Below are 18,547 nucleotides of genomic sequence, written 5' to 3'. Positions count from 1 at the left end.
CTCCGCCTCCCGGGTTTACGCCATTCTCCTGCCTCAGCCTCCCAAGTAACTGGGACTACAGGCGCCCGCCATCTCGCCCGGCTAGTTTTTTGTATTTTTTAGTAGAGACGGGGTTTCACCGTGTTCGCCAGGATGGTCTCGATCTTCTGACCTCGTGATCCACCCGTCTCGGCCTCCCAAAGTGCTGGGATTACAGGCTTGAGCCACCGCGCCCGGCCCAGGCTGACTTTTTGTATTTTTAGTAGAGACAGGGTTTCACCATGTTAGCCAGGATGGTCTCGATCTCCTGACCTCGTGATCCACCCACCTCAGCCTCCCAAAGTGCTGGGATTACAGGCATGAGCCACTGTGCCTGGCCAATAAATATATCTTATAATATGCTATGAGGATTAAATGAGTGAGTGGACGTAAAACTTCCTTACCTCTGGCCAGGCACATATAGTAAGTGTCTTGTAAATGTTGACTTTTATTTATGCTGTGACCTATCAAACATAGTAGATGCAGCACAGGATAAACACCAACAAATATTTACTCTTGGTGGCTTCCTCCCCTGGGTTCTAGAATCCATACACAGCACCATCCTTCTATGAGGCAGTCAGTCACAATGTGATAAAATAGGTCACTTCAAAAAAAGTGTTCTGGTCCTAAGGATGCAACTGGCCCACACTGTGGCACCTCTCTGGGCTCTTGATCAGCTCGAGAGCCCTCTTGCTTCCTGATTTTATTTGGCAGAGCTGCTGGACCATGTTTACAACCATGTTCAAAGTGCTTAGCTTCTGCAGATGGCTGGTCCTAGCCATTTTATGTTGATCTCTTGTTAACGTCAATTGTGATTGATACTGACCATAGATGCCAGTTTCCCCATGAGCTACATCAGCCAGCTGCCAAAGCAAAAGCACAATGCCTACCAATGAACACTCACCGCCTGGACTGCACAGAGTCATGGTGCTGGGTGTGTCACGTGGGTCCAGAGAATTCGGTGGAATTTGCTCTAGCGCTAATACTTAACACAAAGATGACTGTGGCCCAAAGGAACACTCCACTCCCAATTTTTGTTGCGCGTTGAATTGCAACACCCCCTCCCATCCCTGCCTATTGAGATAACTAACCAAACTCTTAGGAGACAGAGATCAGAGCCCTGACAAACTGAGATATCAGACTGATATTTCAGCAAGAACAGGGAGTGAGGGAAAGGTCTGGAGCACAAAGTTCTGCCTGGGAAGAAAATAATCATAACCCCAAGTAGACTGCAAGGGGGGGCCAGGGTGGGGGTCAGGGCGCTAGGGTGGCCAAGGACCAGCAGAAAAGTACATCATACCGCCAGGTAGATTGAGGGAGAATGAGCCTGTTGAAAAGAGGTAGAACGTGGAGTGGGAGTGGGAAGCTGCCCTTTTTTACTGTAGGGCCCCATGGTGGATTCTGTCTATGGAGAAGGCTTACTGGTGCTGCCTGTCCTGAAAAGATCAGAGAGATGCAATGCCTTTGGGAGAGAATGCCAGCGAAGAAAAGAACTTAGTATAACTTCAACTCCATCTATTTTTGCCTGCCTAATGGAATCAGAGCTGGGTGTCTGCAAACGGTTAGTCTGCACGGAGTAGAGGGAATCTATCCTCCTCTCCTGAACCGCATGGCAATCTGTCATCTAACGGTCTGCGGCAACATGATAGAGGGATGGGTAATTACTCTTCAGTATCATCTTAAGAGTCATGCAAGACAAAGTAGTTTCATTTAGATTCTGACTTAAAAAGGAAAACACAGGCCAGGAGCGGTGGCTCACGCCTGTACTTCCAGCACTTTGGGAGGCCGAGGCAGGCAGATCATGAGGTCAAGAGATCGAGATCCTAGCTAACATGGTGAAACCCCGTCTCTACTAAAAATACAAAAATTAGCTGGGCATGGTGGCATGCGCCTGTAGTCCCAGCTACTCGAGAGGCTGAGGCAGAAGAATCGCTTGAACCTGGAAAGTGGAGGTTGCTGTGAGCTGAGATCGTGCCATTGCACTCCATCCTGGCGACACAGTGAGACTCTGTCTCAAACAAACAAACAAACAAACAAAAAAGGAAAACACAAACCTTTTCAAGTTTGAGCCAGAAACTCAATCAGCTGTACTAACAGGGAAGTCGTCCCTTAGCCTCAGTATAATCAATGTGTCTGGGGCAGGGGTGGAGGGATGTAGGAAATCTCCAAAGGTGCTCTATTCTTCCTTGTCATGAGATCACGGAGGCCAGCTGGGTGCTGGTCCCAGGGAGCCAGGTCAAATCATCAGTCGGAATGTGCCAGAGCAGCCAAGGGCCAGTGGCTCACGCCTGTAATTCCAGCACTTTGGGAAGCTGAGGTGGGTGGATCCCTTGAGCTTAGGAGTTTGAGACCAGCCTGGGCAACATGGTGAAACCCCATCTCTACAAATTAGGCTGGGCCCAGTGGCTCACTCCTGTAATCCCAGCACTCTGGGAGGCCGAGGCGGGTGGATCACCTGAGGTCAGGAGTTCGAGACCAGCCTGGCCAACGTGGCAAAAGCTCATCTCTACTGAAAATACAAACATTGGGTGTGGTGGTGGGCACCCATGGTCTCAGCTACTCGGGAGGCTGAGGCAGGAGAATCGCTTGAACCCGGGAGGTGGAGGTTGCAGCGAGCCGAGATTGAACCACTGTACTCCAGCCTGGGTAACAGAGTGAGTCTCCATCTCAAACAAAACAAAACAAAACATAAAAATCAGCCGGGCATGATGGCATGCGCCTGTAGTCCCAGCGACACAGGAGGCTGAGGCAAGCGGATCCCTTGAGCCTGGGAGGCAGTGGCTTCAGTGAGCTGAATCGGGTCGCTGCACTCCAGTCTGGGTGACAGAGGAAGACCCTGTCTCAAATGTGCCAGAGCTCCTGCCTCCTGCAGCTGTAAGACTCTGGGAGCATCTGTGGCCACTCTCATTTTTCCTAGTCCAAGGGGACCCTCTCTGTATCTTGTCTCCAACATCTGAGTTGTGTTGCTGAAGCCAAAGCCAGTCTGCTCTCCTACGCAAGTACGACCTGCACTGGCCGGGGAGTGAGATTGTGTACCTAGGAGTCCCTGCTGGCGGCAGCAACAGGAGCGCCCCTGCCAGCGAGGACAATGCAGAAGGGCAAGACTGCCTTTGGGATGGAGGTAGGGTTGCCCAGCAGGGCTCCAAATGCCAAGAACCCTGTGACCCACGTTGTCACACTCCCATTTTCCTCCCTAAGGTAGTGTAAAAAGGGAGTTCTTCAAAGTGCAGCCCTTGGCATCTTCACCCATAGGCAAAAGTCTCCTCTGCATTTATTAAATAGCAACGTGGCAGTTTTTTTTTTTTTTTTGAGACGGAGTCTCGCTCTGTCGCCCAGGCTGGACTGCAGTGGCCGGATCTCAGCTCACTGCAAGCTCCGCCTCCCGGGTTCACGCCATTCTCCGGCCTCAGCCTCCCGAGTAGCTGGGACTACAGGCGCCTGCCACCTCGCCCGGCTAGTTTTTTGTAAGCTGTTGGCTCTCAGCAGAATTCTCCGCTCTGTACTCCACCCTGATGCTGAGAGGGGGGTCTGCACCCTCTATTTCTGTCACCAGCAGGAGCCCTCACTGCTCTGCCTATAGAGGGCGCTAGAGGGAGACTGATGGGCTGAAGCGCGGAATGATTTGCCTTTTCCCATGTTTCTTGCTCTTGCTGTCATTGTCACCACAGCAACACTAATTCACCTTGGCAGCAACCAGAAACTGATTCCAGTAGCCAGAAGTTCCAGTTTCCAGTTTCTCCTACACTGGCCAACCTCAGAGACACCAGCCCCAACCCGGCACCTCCTCCAGCTCCAGGTTCTAATAACCCAGCCTCCTCTGTTCCGCCAGCCCCAGGGGTGGTAGCCGCCTCCTACAGTTACTCTCCTTTCTGCCTTACTGCATGTTCTCTCCTCACCTTTTCAGTACTCCAAAACCTCTTTACCTGATTGCTATTGTATGTGATCTCTGTTAAACTTACACAAAATAGCATGGCTTCTCTCTCTCTCTCTTTTTTTTTTTTTTTTTTTTTTTTTAGGCAGTTTCACTCTTGTTGCCCAGGCTCACGCAATGGCATGATCTTAGCTCACTGCAACCTCCACTTCCCGAGTTCAAATTATTCTCCTGCCTCAACCTCCCGAGTAGCTGGGATTACAGGTGCCCACCACCGTGCCCAGCTAATTTTTTGTATTTTTAGTAGAGATGGGGTTTCACCATGTTGACCAGGCTGGTCTTGAACTCCTGACCTCAGGTGATCCGCCCACCTCGGCCTCCCAAAGTGCTGGGATTACAGGCGTGAGCCACCTCATCCAGCCCAGCCCAGTTTTGTGTTTTGTTTTTGTTTTTTTTTTACACGGAGTCTTGCTCTGTTGCCCAGGCTGGAGTGCAGTGGTGTGATCTCGGCTGACTGCAACCTCTGCCTCCTGGGTTGAAGCGATTCTCCTGCCTCAGCCTCCTGAGTAGTTGGGACTACAGGCACGCACCACCATGCCCAGTTAATTTTTGTATTTTTAGTAGAGATGGGGTTTCACCATTTTGGCCAGGCTGGTCTCGAACTCCTGACCTCGTGATCTGCCCACCTTGGCCTCCCAAAGTGCTGGGTTTACAGGAGTGAGCCACTGTGCCCAGCCTTAGTTTGGTTTTTAATAGTGACAAATATGGGAGAATATAAGAAAGAGGAATACTTCCTTGTTTTACTCCCTAATGTTTTTGTGGTTGTGAGGAGTTGGTGGGGAGTAGGGAGAGCAGAGATGCCATGATTTGTCATCTACTTCCACCAATGAACAAGACAAGATTTATTTGTTTATTGATTAATCAGTTACTTTTTTCAACAAACCAACTATTTAATCCAACAGCAGTAATGTGTTTTTAAGAACATTATTCATCACATTAAATTAATGTTCTTCATTAAAATGTTATTGGTTTTCATGGTTTTGTTTATATTTTATAATTATGTGGAGGTTATAAACATATGGGCTTCATGCCTAGTTTATGTTTGTACTCTCTTTTGTTTTGAGACAGAGTTTCACTTTTGTTGCCCAGGCTAGAGTGCAATGGCACGATCTCGGCTCACTGCAACCTCCGTGTCCCGGGTTCAGGTGATTCTCCTGCCTCAGCCTCCTGAGTAGCTGAGATTACAGGCGCCCACCACCACGCCCAGCTAATTTTTTGTATTTTTAGTAGAGACAGGGTTTCACCACGTTGAGCAGGCTGGTCTTGAACTCCTGACCTCAGGTAATCTGCCTGCCTCGGGCTCCCAAAGTGCTGGGATTACAGGCATGAGCCACCGTGCCTGGCCCTATGTTTGTACTCTTTAAATATAATAAAAATAATTTAAGGCAACACTTAGGGTCCACAGGAAAATGTTTTCTTCTTTAAAAAGGGTCTATAGACCGGGCACGGTGGCTCACACCTGTAATCCCAGCACTTTGGGAGGCTGAGGTGGGCAGATCACCTGAGGTCAGGAGTTCGAGAACAGCCTGACTACCATGGAGAAACCTCATCTTTTTTGTAAAAATATTTTGTAAAAATACAAAATTAGTCAGGTGTGGTGGTGCATGCCTGTAATCCCAGTTACTCGTGAGACTGAGGCAGGAGAATCGCTTGACACTGGGAGGCGGAGGTTGTGGTGAACTGAGATCGTGCCATTGCACCCCAGCCTGGGTAATGAGAGGGAAACTCTGTCTCAAAAAAAAAAAAAAAAAAAAAGGCGAGGGGAATCTGTGACAATTTTTTCTCTTTTAAAGGGTCCTTGGGTTGTTAAATATTTGATGACCAAATTATTGAGGTTTTTTTAAAACATATTTTCTTAATCAGCTCCCTAGAAATTTGCATTGTTATTGCCTCATTTTATCATAAGGTTTATTAACTTTTCCCACCACTTCTATGCTGTTTTCCTCATTAATGAAAAGTCATTTATTGGGCAGCCACCCCAAAATCCAACTGAAGATAATCTTGTAGAGTTTCCTTCTTTTTTCTGATCATTCAGTTCATGAAAAGGCAACACTGAGCATCAGAAAACTAGAAAGAAAAGGCCCCAGAAGGCTGAGCCTGCTGTGGATTTCCCCTTAATCCTCTTGATAGAGGGATTCCCGTGGCCCCATTTTCCACTTAAGCCCCTGCTATGCCAGAAAAGGGAAAGAGGAGCTGGGCGCAGTGGCTCACACCTGTAATCCCAGCACCTGGGGAGGCCGACGTGGGCGGATCGACTGAGCTCAGGAGTTGGAGACCAGCCTGGGCAATACTGCAAAGTCTCTGTCTCTATAAAAATAAATTTTAAAAACTTTAAAAAAGAAGAGAGGGAGGATTGAAGAAAATCATGGAAAATGGTGACTGAAAAGTTGAGCGTCACCAGAACAAGTGGGAGGAGAGCCAAGACTGCAATGGGAGTAGAAGAAACGGGAAAAAGAAGCGTGAATGACAACAATGCCAAGGGGAGCCACGGGGCAGCACTAAGAAGAACCGGAGAATAAGATCCATGGAAGCGGGAAGATAATACAGAAGGAAGAAAAGTCTAGAGCAGTGTCGTGAGCCCAGTGTGATGGCACCCTCCCATTTTCCTTTTCCTTCTATTTTTGGATTTTTTTTTCCTTCTCATTCCATGACTTTGGTAAGGGACACCCCTCCACACCCCCCCAATGTCTGTGCTTCCTGGGATAGCTTTGGAGGTAGAGAGCTCTTCCACAGTTCTTACAAAGAGATAAGTGTTTCATGGTTTGCCAAACCTGTTGTACTGGCTTATGAGAGTCAATTGTTAATTTTTTGAGAATTTTGTGAGCCAGATGTGAAACATGATTATTTTAAAAATTAAACTGTGGCCGGGTGTGGTGGCTCACGCCTGTAACCCCAGCACTTTGGGAGGCCGAGGTGGGCGGATCATGAGGTCAGATCAAGACCATCCCGGCTGACACGGTGAAACCCCGTCTCTACTAAAAAAATACAAAAAACTAGCCGGGCGAGGTGGCGGGCGTCTGTAGTCCCAGCTACTCGGGAGGCTGAGGCAGGAGAATGGCGTGAACCCGGGAGGCGGGTGAACCCGGGAGGCTCAGCTTGCAGTGAGCTGAGATCCGGCCACTGCGCTCCAGCCTGGGAGACAGAGCGAGACTCCCTCTCAAAAAAAAAAAAAAAAAAATTAAATTGTAAGAACTTACAACAGAATAAATGGTATTAAAAAACACAAAATAAATACTAACACCTCGTCATTCCCTAATGATGTTAGCATATGTTACTCTCTGTGTATGGATGTTTGGAAGGTTACTCAGGTCTTCTGCATGCAAACGCGACATGGTCGTGCCTCACTACGCGTCTCTTCTTGACTTCATCTTGAGGTGAATTCACACTGACAGGCTGAAATCAGCCATGGTGGGAGTATTTACACCACAGAAGTCAGCAAACACTATAAATCAGGGCTTAAAATATTGTTTTATTGTCTAAATGTAACAACATGGCAGAGAGAATATTAATAATGCAGATTAAACTTGAAAATGTGTTGAGTCAGTAGCTGTTACCTTGTGAATAACACAAGAAATTGAGAACAGGGGAGTAGAAATAAAGAGAAATTAGGGAAGTATTTTTCCAGTATTCAAAAACTACGTTTAAAAACTATAATCCAACTCATCAAAAATATTGCTTATGGCATTGTAGGATGAGTGACCTTCTGACATATGCCCTTGTTTCACTTTTGTCTTACTTTTTTTTTCTTTTTTCTTTTCTTTTTTTTAAAATTGAGACGGAGTCTCACTCTGTCGCCCAGGCTGGAGTGAGTGGCGCGGTCTTGGCTCACTGCAAGCTCCACCTCCCGGGTTCGCGCCATTCTCCTGACTCAGCCTCCCGAGTAGCTGGGACTACAGGTGCCGCCACCACGCCTGGCTAATTTTTTTGTATTTTTAGTAGAGATGGGCTTTCACGGTGTTAGCCAGGATGGTCTTGATCTCCTGACCTCGTGATCTGCCCACCTCAGCCTCCCAAAGTGCTGGGTGTGAACCCCCGCACTTGGCCACTTTTGTGTTATTAGACAAAAATATCAATCAGCATTCATGTCAGAACTTTATTTGTTCATCAGTTATAACCATTGTTGCTGCAGGTACAAGAGTTTAGCAAAAGTCAATTAAATCGTTTCATGAATATCAATTGGCTGTGTGGAATTTTTAAACAGTGTCGTGTATTTTATCATTTTCTGCAAATTGTGTGACTCACATCCTTTTTATTGATAAAATGTATAATAAACTTGTGTACCAATATTTCCTTGCAGTTGTTTTTTGTTTTTGTTGGAGAGCCAGTTGTTAAGCATTTACCAGCACATCAGTGGGTAGTTTGGTTACTAAGCATTGCCTCACTCAGCCACCCCAAAGTGAGACCCAGAAGGTGACACCCAGAAGACTTCCTTTAGGAAAGGACCTGGGGCCAGTGAAAAGCACAAGCACATTTTCCCTCCCCTTAAAAAAATTGTGGCAAAATGTACTTAACATAAAACTTACCATTTTAACCTGTTTTTGCTGCTGTTGAGACAGGGTCTCACTCTTTCACCCAGGTTGGAGTTTAGTGGCACGATCTCGGCTCACTGCAACCTCTGCCTCCCAGAGGCAGTGATCCCCCAACCTCAGCCTCCTGAGTAGCTGGGACCACGGGTGCATGCCACCACACCTGGCTACTTTTTTTGTGTGTTTTTGGTAGACATAGGGTTTCATCATGTTGTCCAGGTTGTCTTGAACTTCTGAGTTTGGGCGACCCACCTGCCTTGGCCTCCCAAAGTGCTGGGATTACAGGCATGAGCCACTGCACTCAGCCCATTTTAACCATTCTTAGGTGTACAGTTTCAGCGGCATTAAGTACCTTCACATTTTTGTGCAACCATCACTACCATCCACCTCCAAAACTTTTTGATCATCTCTGACTGAAGCTCTGTACTCATGAAACAGTAACTCCCTATTACCCCCATATTAGTCAATTTTCATACTGCTATATAAGAAATTCCTGAGACTGAGTAATTTATAAAGAGGTTTAATGGACTCACAGTTCTATATGACAGGGGAGGCCTCACAATCATGGTGGAATGCAAAGGAGGAGCAAGGGCATGTCTTACATGGTGGCAGGTAAGAGTGTGTGCAGGGGAACTGCCCTTTATGAAACCATCAGATCTCATGAGACTCACTCACAATTGCGAGAACAGCATGGGAAAAAACCACCCTCCATGATTCACTTACCTCCCACTGGGTCCCTCCCATGACACGTGGGGATTATCAGACCAACAATTCAAGATGAGATTTGGGTGGGGACACAGCAAACCATATCACCCCTTTCCTTAGCCCCTGGTAATTACCTCTGTTCTACTTTTTGTATCTATGAATTTGCCTTTTCTAGGTATCTCATATAAGTGGAATCACACAACATTTGTCCTTTTGTGTCTGGCTTATTTCACTCAGCATGGTGTCCTCCTCAAGGTTTATCCATGTTGTAGCATGTGTTAGAATTTTCTTTTCTTTTTCTTTTTTTGGGACAGAGTCTTGCTTTGTAGCCCAGGCTGGAGTGCCGTAGCAGGAGGGATCTCTGCTCACTGCAAGCTCCGCCTCCTGGGTTCACGCCATTCTCCTGCCTCAGCCTCTTGAATAGTTGGGACTACAGGCACCTGCCACCACGCCTGACTAATTTTTTTTTTTTTTTTTCATAGAGACGGGGTTTCACCGTGTTAGCCAGGATGGTCTCGATCTCCTGACCTTGTGATCTAACGCTGCGGCCTCCCAAAGTGCTAGGATTACAGGCGTGAGCCACCGCACCCAGCCTGATTTTTCTTCCTTTTTAAGGCTGAATAATATTCTGTTGTGTGGAGGCACCCGCATATTGTTTACCCATTCATCTGTCAATGGACATTTAGTTGTTTCTTCCTTTTGGCTATTGTGAATAATGCTGCTATGAACATGGGCGAGCAAACATTTTTTCTCTCTTTCCCTTTCATGAAGCCCTTTAATTCAGGAGCTCCCATAGGTCAGATGAGAGCTGGATGGATCAAAATGTGGTCCCAGAACTAACCCAAACCTTGCTTTGCCTAAATACTTGATGTCTCTTTCTGCTCCTGTTTCTCAAATAAGAGGCTGTGTGCTACAGGAACAGCACCCAGAGAAGCCAACTTCAGTGACTGATCCATGACACTGCCTGATGCTTCTGCCAATGGCTGGAGTGAAGTACAGTGTGAACTAGTGCCACAACGTGACCCACAGTAGTCCCAGAAACTGGATGACAGAAACTACAGCAGGTGTCTGGTGAGCAAAAGGGCTTTGACATTTTGAGAGACCATTTGGCCTTAAGGCATAAGGGACGGGGTCGAGGGCTTAGCCCTCTTCAGGACCAGGAAATGCCACTGACCCTGAGCAGCTAGTGTGATTGAATCTAAATAAGCTTTTTAAAAAAATGCTGGAAATAATCCATCCTGATTTGTGCCTAGTTGCTGAAAATGTGATCAGCTTTTCCCAGATGAAGCAAATTATTTGCTATTAAAAATTCATTTAAAAATAACATGCCAATCATATTTTCATTGTCAGTTTATCTTCTACCCCAAAAAGCTGAGAATAAAACAAAACATGGAAACATTTTCTGTTTTTTGAAGAAAACAGACATTTTTGGCTCCTCTGAGCAAATGGTAGAGACGTGTTCAACAAGACAAGGTCAGTGTGATGAATGTTTTTGTATGAGATCAAAAGATGTGCAGATGGTGGAATCAAAGCTTGTGGTAAAGAGCACTTCCAAATGTAATTTTTAAATCTTTTGTCAGGCTTAGAAAGGCTTCCTAGGTTGTGGAGTGCTGGCCTTTGCTGATATTAAGAACCCTGGGCCGGGCGCGGTGGCTCAAGCCTGTAATCCTAGCACTTTGGGAGGCCGAGACGGGTGGATCACGAGGTCAGGAGATCGAGACCATCCTGGCTAACACAGTGAAACCCCGTCTCTACTAAAAAATACAAAAAAAAAAAACTAGCCGGGCGAGGTGGTGGGCGCCTGTAGCCCCAGCAGCTGGGGAGGCTGAGGCAGGAGAATGGCGTGAACCCGGGAGGTTGAGCTTGCAGTGAACTGAGATCTGGCCACTGGGTGACAGAGCGAGACTCCGTCTCAAAAAAAAAAAAAAAAAAAAAAAAAAAAAAAAAATCAGGGGTTCCCACAATCGCCTCCTCAGATTTGATGATTTACTATAATTTCATGGAATTCAAGGAAACACTTTACTTTCTATTGTTGACTTAAAACCATGAGAGCTATAAATTTGGAAAGGTCTTTATTTCTGGAGAAGGGTTGCTACGTGCGGGAGAGTGGAGCCTCTGGTTGACACCAGAAGCAGGCACTTCAAGGGAGGAAGGGAGGGACAGGAATTTTATGTCAAATGAGTTGGATAAACATATATATATTTAACAGGTCATAGGGGGAGGTATGAATATTCATTAAAGGGGTCACGCACATTTGCAATGAGCAAACATACATGTTAAACATGTCCCATGTTCACTTTGGAATGGAGACTTAGCATTAAAATGCAGTAGGCCGGGCGCGGTGGCTCAAGCCTGTAATCCCAGCACTTTGGGAGGCCGAGACGGGCGGATCACAAGGTCAGGAGATCGAGACCATCCTGGCTAACCCGGTGAAACCCCGTCTCTACTAAAAAATACAAAAAACTAGCCGGGCGAGGTGGCGGGCGCCTGTAGTCCTAGCTACTCTGGAGGCTGAGGCAGGAGAATGGCGTGAACCCGGGAGGCGGAGCTTGCAGTGAGCTGAGATTCGGCCACTGCACTCCAGCCTGGGCGACAGAGCGAGACTCCGTCTCAAAAAAAAAAAATAAATAAAAAAAATAAAATGCAGTAAAATTAGGCTCTGTGTGTCAAAAGATGAAACTTAGAACACAGAGGCCCCTCTGTGGGCAGCCTCTCAACTGGCCAGAGCCGGCCCATGGTCAGTGGTGTTTTTAATCAGGCAGGAGTGCTTTGTGAAAGTGGTCTGCTGCCGGCCAGGCACAGTGGCTCACGCCTGTAATCCCAGCACTTTGGGAGGCTGAGGCGGGCGGATCACGAGGTCAGGAGATCGAGACCACTCTGGCCAACATGGTGAAACCCTGTCTCTGCTAAAATACAGAAAAAGAAATTAGCTGGGCGTGGTGGTGGGCACCTGTAGTCTCAGCTACTCAGAAGGCCGAGGCAGGGGAATCACTTGAACCTAGGAGACGGAGGTTGCAGTGAGCCAAGATTGGGCCATTGCACTCCAGCCTGGCTACAGAGCGAGACTCCATTAAAAAAAAAAAAAAAGTGGTCAGCTGCCATGTTGAAGCTACAAAAAAAGAGGAGAGTCTAACCATGGCATCAGATGGTTGCTTGAAGTCAATGAAGGCATGAGTTTTCCATTCTTTGTTTCTCCAGGGCTGGTTTCTGTGTAACTCGGGAGAAAAGGCCTGGCAACAGTTAGTGAGGAGGGGGTGTACTGAGGTGTGTCCCACCTCCCATCTCATCTTGAAGGGGAAACTTAGTTTTGTTTTTGTTTTTTGTTTTTGTTTTTTGTTTGTTTTGAGACCGTGTCTTGCTCTGTCACCCAGGTTGGAGTGCAGTGGCATGATCTCAGCTCACTGTAAGCTCCACTTCCCAGGTTCACGCCATTCTCCTGCCTCAGCCTCCTGAGTAGATGGGACTACAGGCGCCCACCACCACGCCCAGCTAATTTTTTGTATTTTTAGTAGAGATGGGGTTTCACCATGTTAGTCAGGATGGTCTCCATATCCTGACCTCGTGATCCGCCCACCTCGGCCTCCCAAAGTGCTGGGATTACAGGTGTGAGCCACTGCGCCCGGCCAGGAAACTTAGTTTTCAAAGTTTTTCTGGGATCGCCTTGGTTAAGAGGAGTCCATTCAGTCAGTCTGGGGACTTAGGATTTTATTTTCATTTCACACTTAGATGTTTATTATAAGGGATACAAATGAACAGCTCATGAAGAGGTACATAGGGCAAGGTTCAGAAGGTCCCTAGCGCCTGAGCTTCTGTCCCCATGGGCTATGGTGCTTGGATGCTTCACCAGCCTGGAGGTGTTCTGAGCCCTATAGTTCAGGGTTTTTATGGAGGCTCCATTATGTAGGCATGATAGACAAAATCATTAGTCATTGATGATTAACTCAATTTCCAGCCCCTCTCCTCAGAATTGGAGGTGGCGGAGAGGGTTGGAACTTTCAGCCAGACCCTCTAATCCTGCTGTGGTCTTTCTGGTAACCTGTCTCCACCCTGAAGTGATCTAGGCTCCCCAGCCAACAGTCATCTCATTAACTAGAAAGAGACACTCATCACTTCGGAGATTCCAAGGGTCTTAGAAGTCCAGTGTCAGGAACTGGAGAGTACGACCAAATATTATGACAAAAGATGCTTCCATCATTCCTATCATTTGGGAAATTACAAGGGTTAGGAACACTGTATATCTTATATGACAGGGGGATATCCTAAAGATCTAGGGGATCAACTTGCTTTATTTCCCTTATTTTTTTCTGACCCTGTCTTAAAAACTGGCTCTCACCAGATGGCCATAAACAACCTTTAGCACCTTTGAAATTGCTGTGGGGTAAAACTAACGTTCATTTAAAATAAATTTTGGAAGAATACAGATGGGCTTTCTACTGACAAAAGTGAGCAGATTTTCTCTTGAATATAAACCGTTTTCAATAGTTAAAAAAAACTCAAGCAATCCAGTTAGAAAATGGGTAAAAGGCAAGGAGAGACATCTCACTGAAGAAAATAAAGAGATGGCAAATAAACACATGAGATGATTTTCAACATAATTACCACCAGGAAAATACAAATTAAAACCACAATGAGAAGGAGGGGTAGAGCAAGATGGCTGAATAGAAGCCTCCACTGTTCATCCCCCTGAGCAGGAACACCAAATTTAACAACTATCTACCCAGAAAAACCCACCTACATAAGAACCAAAAATCAGGTGAGCAATCACCATTCCTTGTTTTTTTTGTTTGTTTGTTTTTGTTTTTTTGTTTTTTTTTTGAGATGGAGTCTCACTCTGTCACTCAGGCTGGAGTGTAGTGGCGTCATTTCGGCTCACTGCAAGCTCTGCCTCCCCGATTCAAGTGGTTCTCCTTCTGCAGCCTCCTGAGTAGCTGAGATTACAGGCGTGCACCACTGCACCCAGTTAATTTTTGTATTTTTAGTATACATGACAGGGTTTCGTCATGTTGGCCAGGCTGGTCTTGCCCGCCTCCGCCTCCCAAAGTGCTGGAATTACAGGCGTGAGCCACCACGCTTGGCCATCAGTTCCTTGTTTTAACCTTATATTGCTGAAAGAGGCACTGAAAAGGATAGGAAAAACAGTCTTGAATTGCCAATGCCCTTCCTCCCCCATCCTCCAGCAGTGACCACATGGCACGTGGAGAGAATCTGTGTTCTTGGGCAAGGGAGAGTGCACTGATTATGGGACTTTGCATTGAACTCAGTGCTGCCCTGTCACAGTGGAAAGCAAAACCAGGCTGAATTCAGCTTATGCCCCCAACAGAGGGAGCATTCAGATGAGCCCAGCAGTTGGAACCTGAGTTCTGACAAGCCTTGCCACTGCAGGCTAAAGTGCTCTGGGGCTCCAAATAAACTTGAAAGGCAGTCCAGGCTACAAAGACTATAACTCCTAGACAAGTGCTAGTGCTGTGCTGGACTTGGAGCCAGTGGACTTGAGGGGCACACAACCTACTGAGACAATAGGTTGTTAGGGAGTGTTTGTGCTACCCCTCCCCTAACCGCAGGCAGTGCAGCTTGCAGCAATGAAGCTTGCTCCTTCCTTCTGCTTGAGGAGAGGAGAGGGAAGAGCAGAGAAGACTTTGTCTTGGATCTTGGCTACTAGCCCAGCCACAGTTGGACAGGGCATTGGGCAGACTCATGTGATCCCCATTCCAGGCCCCTAGCTCCTGGATAATATTTCTAGACATACCCTGGGCCAGAGGGGAACCTACTGCCTTGAAGAGAAGAACCCAACCCAGGCAGGATTCCTCACCTGCAGACTAAAGATCCCTTGGGCCCTGAATAACCAGAAACAATATCTAGGTAGTAAAACCGTGGGCCTTGGGTGAGACTCTGAGATGTGCTTGCTTTAAGTAAGACCCAGCACATTCTCAGCTGTGGTGGTAGAGGTGAGAGATTCCTTCTGCTTGAGAGAAGCAGAGGGAAAAGTAAAGGGGATTTTGTTTGGCACCTTAGGTACCAGCTCAGCCACAGTGGGGTAGAACACCAAGTGGGCTCTTGGAGTGCCTGATTCCAGGCCTTGGCTCTTGGATGGAATTTTTGGACCTTCCCTGGGCCAACGAGGAGTCCACTGCCCTAAAGGTTGAGTCCCAGGCCAAGCAGCATTCACCACAAGCTAACTGACCAGCCAGTGGGCCTGAATTGAACGTCAGTGGTAGTAGTCTGGCAGTACTCCCCGTGGGCCTGAGGTGGCAGTGGTCATGAGGTGAGGCTCCTTTGCCTTTGAAAAGGGGAGGGAAGAGTGGGGAAAACAGTGTCCTGTGGTTTGAGTGCCTGCTGTTCAGTATGCCAGGTAGACTCCTAAGGTTTTTGACTGTAGTCTCTGGCTCCTGGATGGTGTCTCTGGGGGTGCCCAGAGCCCAGGGGATTTGCTACCCTGAAGGGAAGGACACAGACCTGGCTGACTTTGCCATCTGCTGCTTGTACAGCCCTAGGGCCTTGAGCAAACATAGGCAGTAGCCAGGGAGTGGTTACACTGGGCCTTGGGTGAGACCCAGTGCTGTGCTGGCTTCAGGTCTGACCCAGTGCAGTCCTAGTGGTGATGGCCCCAGGGATGCTTGTGTCACCCCACCCCCAGCTCCAGGTGGCTCAGCACAGAGAGAGAGAGACTCCATTTGTTTAGAAGAAAGTAAGAAAAGAGAACAAGCATCTCTCCCTGGTATTCCAGAGGATTCTTCCAGATCTTATTCAAGACTACCAAGTCAGTACCTCTACGAGTCTGCAAGAACCACAGTATTACTGGGATTAGGGTGCCCCTGATGCAGATATAGCTTAGATCACAATATCCAAGTGCTTTTGAATACCTAGAAAGTCTTCCCAAGGATGGGTACAAACAAGCCCAGACTGTGAAGACTACAATAAATACCTAACTCTTCAATAGACTGATGAACATAAGCATCAAGACCATCCAGGGGCCAGACAGACTCATGCCTGTAATCCTAGCACTTTGGGAGGCCGAGGTGGGCAGATTGCTTGACGTCAGGAGTTCAAGGCCAGCCTGGCAAACATGGTGAAACCTTGTCTCTACTAAAAAATAAAAAAATTAGCCAGGTGTGTTGGCAGGAGCTTGTAGTCTCTGCTGTTCAGGAAGCTGAGGCAGGAGAATGACTGGAACCCGGGAGGCAGAGGTTGCAGTGAGCTGAGATCATGCCACTGCACTCCAGCCTGGGCGACAGAGTCAAACTCCATGTCAAACAAAACAAAACAAAAACAAACCATCCGGGAAAACATAACCTCACCAAACAAACTACATAGGACACCAGGGACCAATCCTGGAGAAACAGAGATATGTGAACTTTAAGACAGAGAATAGAAAATAGCTGTTTTGAGGAAACTCAAATTCAAGATAACGCAGAGAAGGAATTCAGAATTCTATCAGATGAATTTAACAAAGAGATTGAAATAACTAAAGAGACAAGCAGAAATTCTGGAGTTGAAAAATGCAGTTGAGAAACTGAAGAATGCATCAGAGTCTCTTAAGAGCAGAATTGATCAAGTAGAAGAAATAATTAGTGAGCTTGAAGACAGGCTATTTGAAAATACCCAGTAAGAGAAGACAAAAGAAAAAAGAATAAAAAAGAATAAAGCATACCTACAAGATGTAGAAATTAGCCTCAAAAGGGCAAATATAACAGTTGTTTTCCTTAAAGAGGAGGTAGAGAAAGAGGGGTAGAAAGATAGTTCAAAAGAATAGTAACATGACAAGGATGCTCACTTTTACTGCTATTATTCAACATAGTACTAGAAGTCCTGGCTAGAGCAATCAGACAAGATAAAGAAATAAAGAACATCAAAATTGGAAAGGAAGAAGTTAAATCATCTTTGTTTGCAGATAATATAATTGTATATTTGGAAAAACCTAAAGAATCCACCAAAACCATTAGTACTGATAAACAAATTCAGTAAAGTTGCCGGATACAAAATCAACACACACAGATTAGTAGCATTTCTGTACACCAATGGCCAACAATCTGAAAAGGAATCAAGAAAGTAATTCAGGGCAGGCGTGGTGGCTCACACCTGTAATCACAGAACTTTGGGAGGCCAAGGCAGGTGGATCACCTGAGGTCAGGAGTTGGAGACCAGGCTGACCAACATGGAGAAACCCTGTCTCTACTAAAAATACAAAATTAGCTGGGCGTGGTGGTGCATGTCTGTAATCCCAGCTTCTTGGGAGGCTGAGGTAGGAGAATTGCTTGAACCCGGGAGGCAGAGGTTGCGGTGAGAGAGATCACGCCATTGCACTCCAGCACTCCAGCCTGGGCAACAAGAGCAAAACTCCATCTCAAAAAAAAAAAAAAAAAGGAAAGTAATTCCAATTTATAATAGCTACAAATAAAATAAAATGCCTGGGAATTAACCAAAGAAGTGAAAGATTACTATGATGAGAACTATAACATTGAAGCCAGAAATTGAAGACATAAAAAAATGGAAAGAGGTCAGGAATGGTGGCTCATGTCTATAATCCTAACACTTTGGCCAAACCAGGCCAATCACTTGAGGCCAGGAGTTTGAGACCAGCCTGGCCAACATGGCAAAACTCCTTCTCTACTAAAATTAAAAAAATTAATTGGCAGGGTGTAGTGGCTTACGCCTGTAATCCCAGTACTTTGGGAAGCCAAGGCAGGCAGATCACAAGGTCAGGAGTTCAAGACCAACCTGACCAACATGGCGAAACTCTCTCTCTACTAAAAATACAAAAATTAGCTGGGCGTGGTGGTGCATGCCTGTAATCCCAGCTACTCAGGAGGCTGAGGCAGGAGAATCACTTGAACCCAGGAGGTAGAGGTTGCAGTGAGCCAAAGTTGCACCACTGCATGCCAGCCTGGGCAATGGAGTGAGAACTCTGTCTCAAAAAAAAAAATCACAAAAATTAGCCAGGCATGGTGGTGTGCATCTGTAATCCCAGCTACTTGGGTGGCTAAGGCACAAGAATTACTTGAATCCATGAGATGGAGGTTGCAGTGAGCCGACATCACATCACTGCACTCCAGCCTGGGCAACAGAGTGAGACTCTGTCTCAAAAAAATGAATAAATAAAAAAGGAAGGAGGATATTCCATGTTTATAGATTAGAAGAATCAATATTATTAAAATGTCTGTACTACCCAAAGTAATGTAGAGATTCAGTGCAGTGACATTCTTCACTGAAATAGAAAATACAATCTTAAAATGTATATGGAACCACAAAAGACCTAGAATAGCCAAAGGTAGCCTGAGCAAAAAGAATAAAACTAGAAAAATCACATTACCTGACTTGAAATTATACTACGGGACTATAGTAACCAAAACGGCATGGTACTGGCATAAAA

This window comes from Theropithecus gelada, chromosome 18 (genome assembly GCF_003255815.1).
Source record: "Theropithecus gelada isolate Dixy chromosome 18, Tgel_1.0, whole genome shotgun sequence".
NCBI classification, from domain to species: domain Eukaryota; kingdom Metazoa; phylum Chordata; class Mammalia; order Primates; family Cercopithecidae; genus Theropithecus; species Theropithecus gelada.
Note: the sequence above shows the minus strand (reverse complement) of the source record.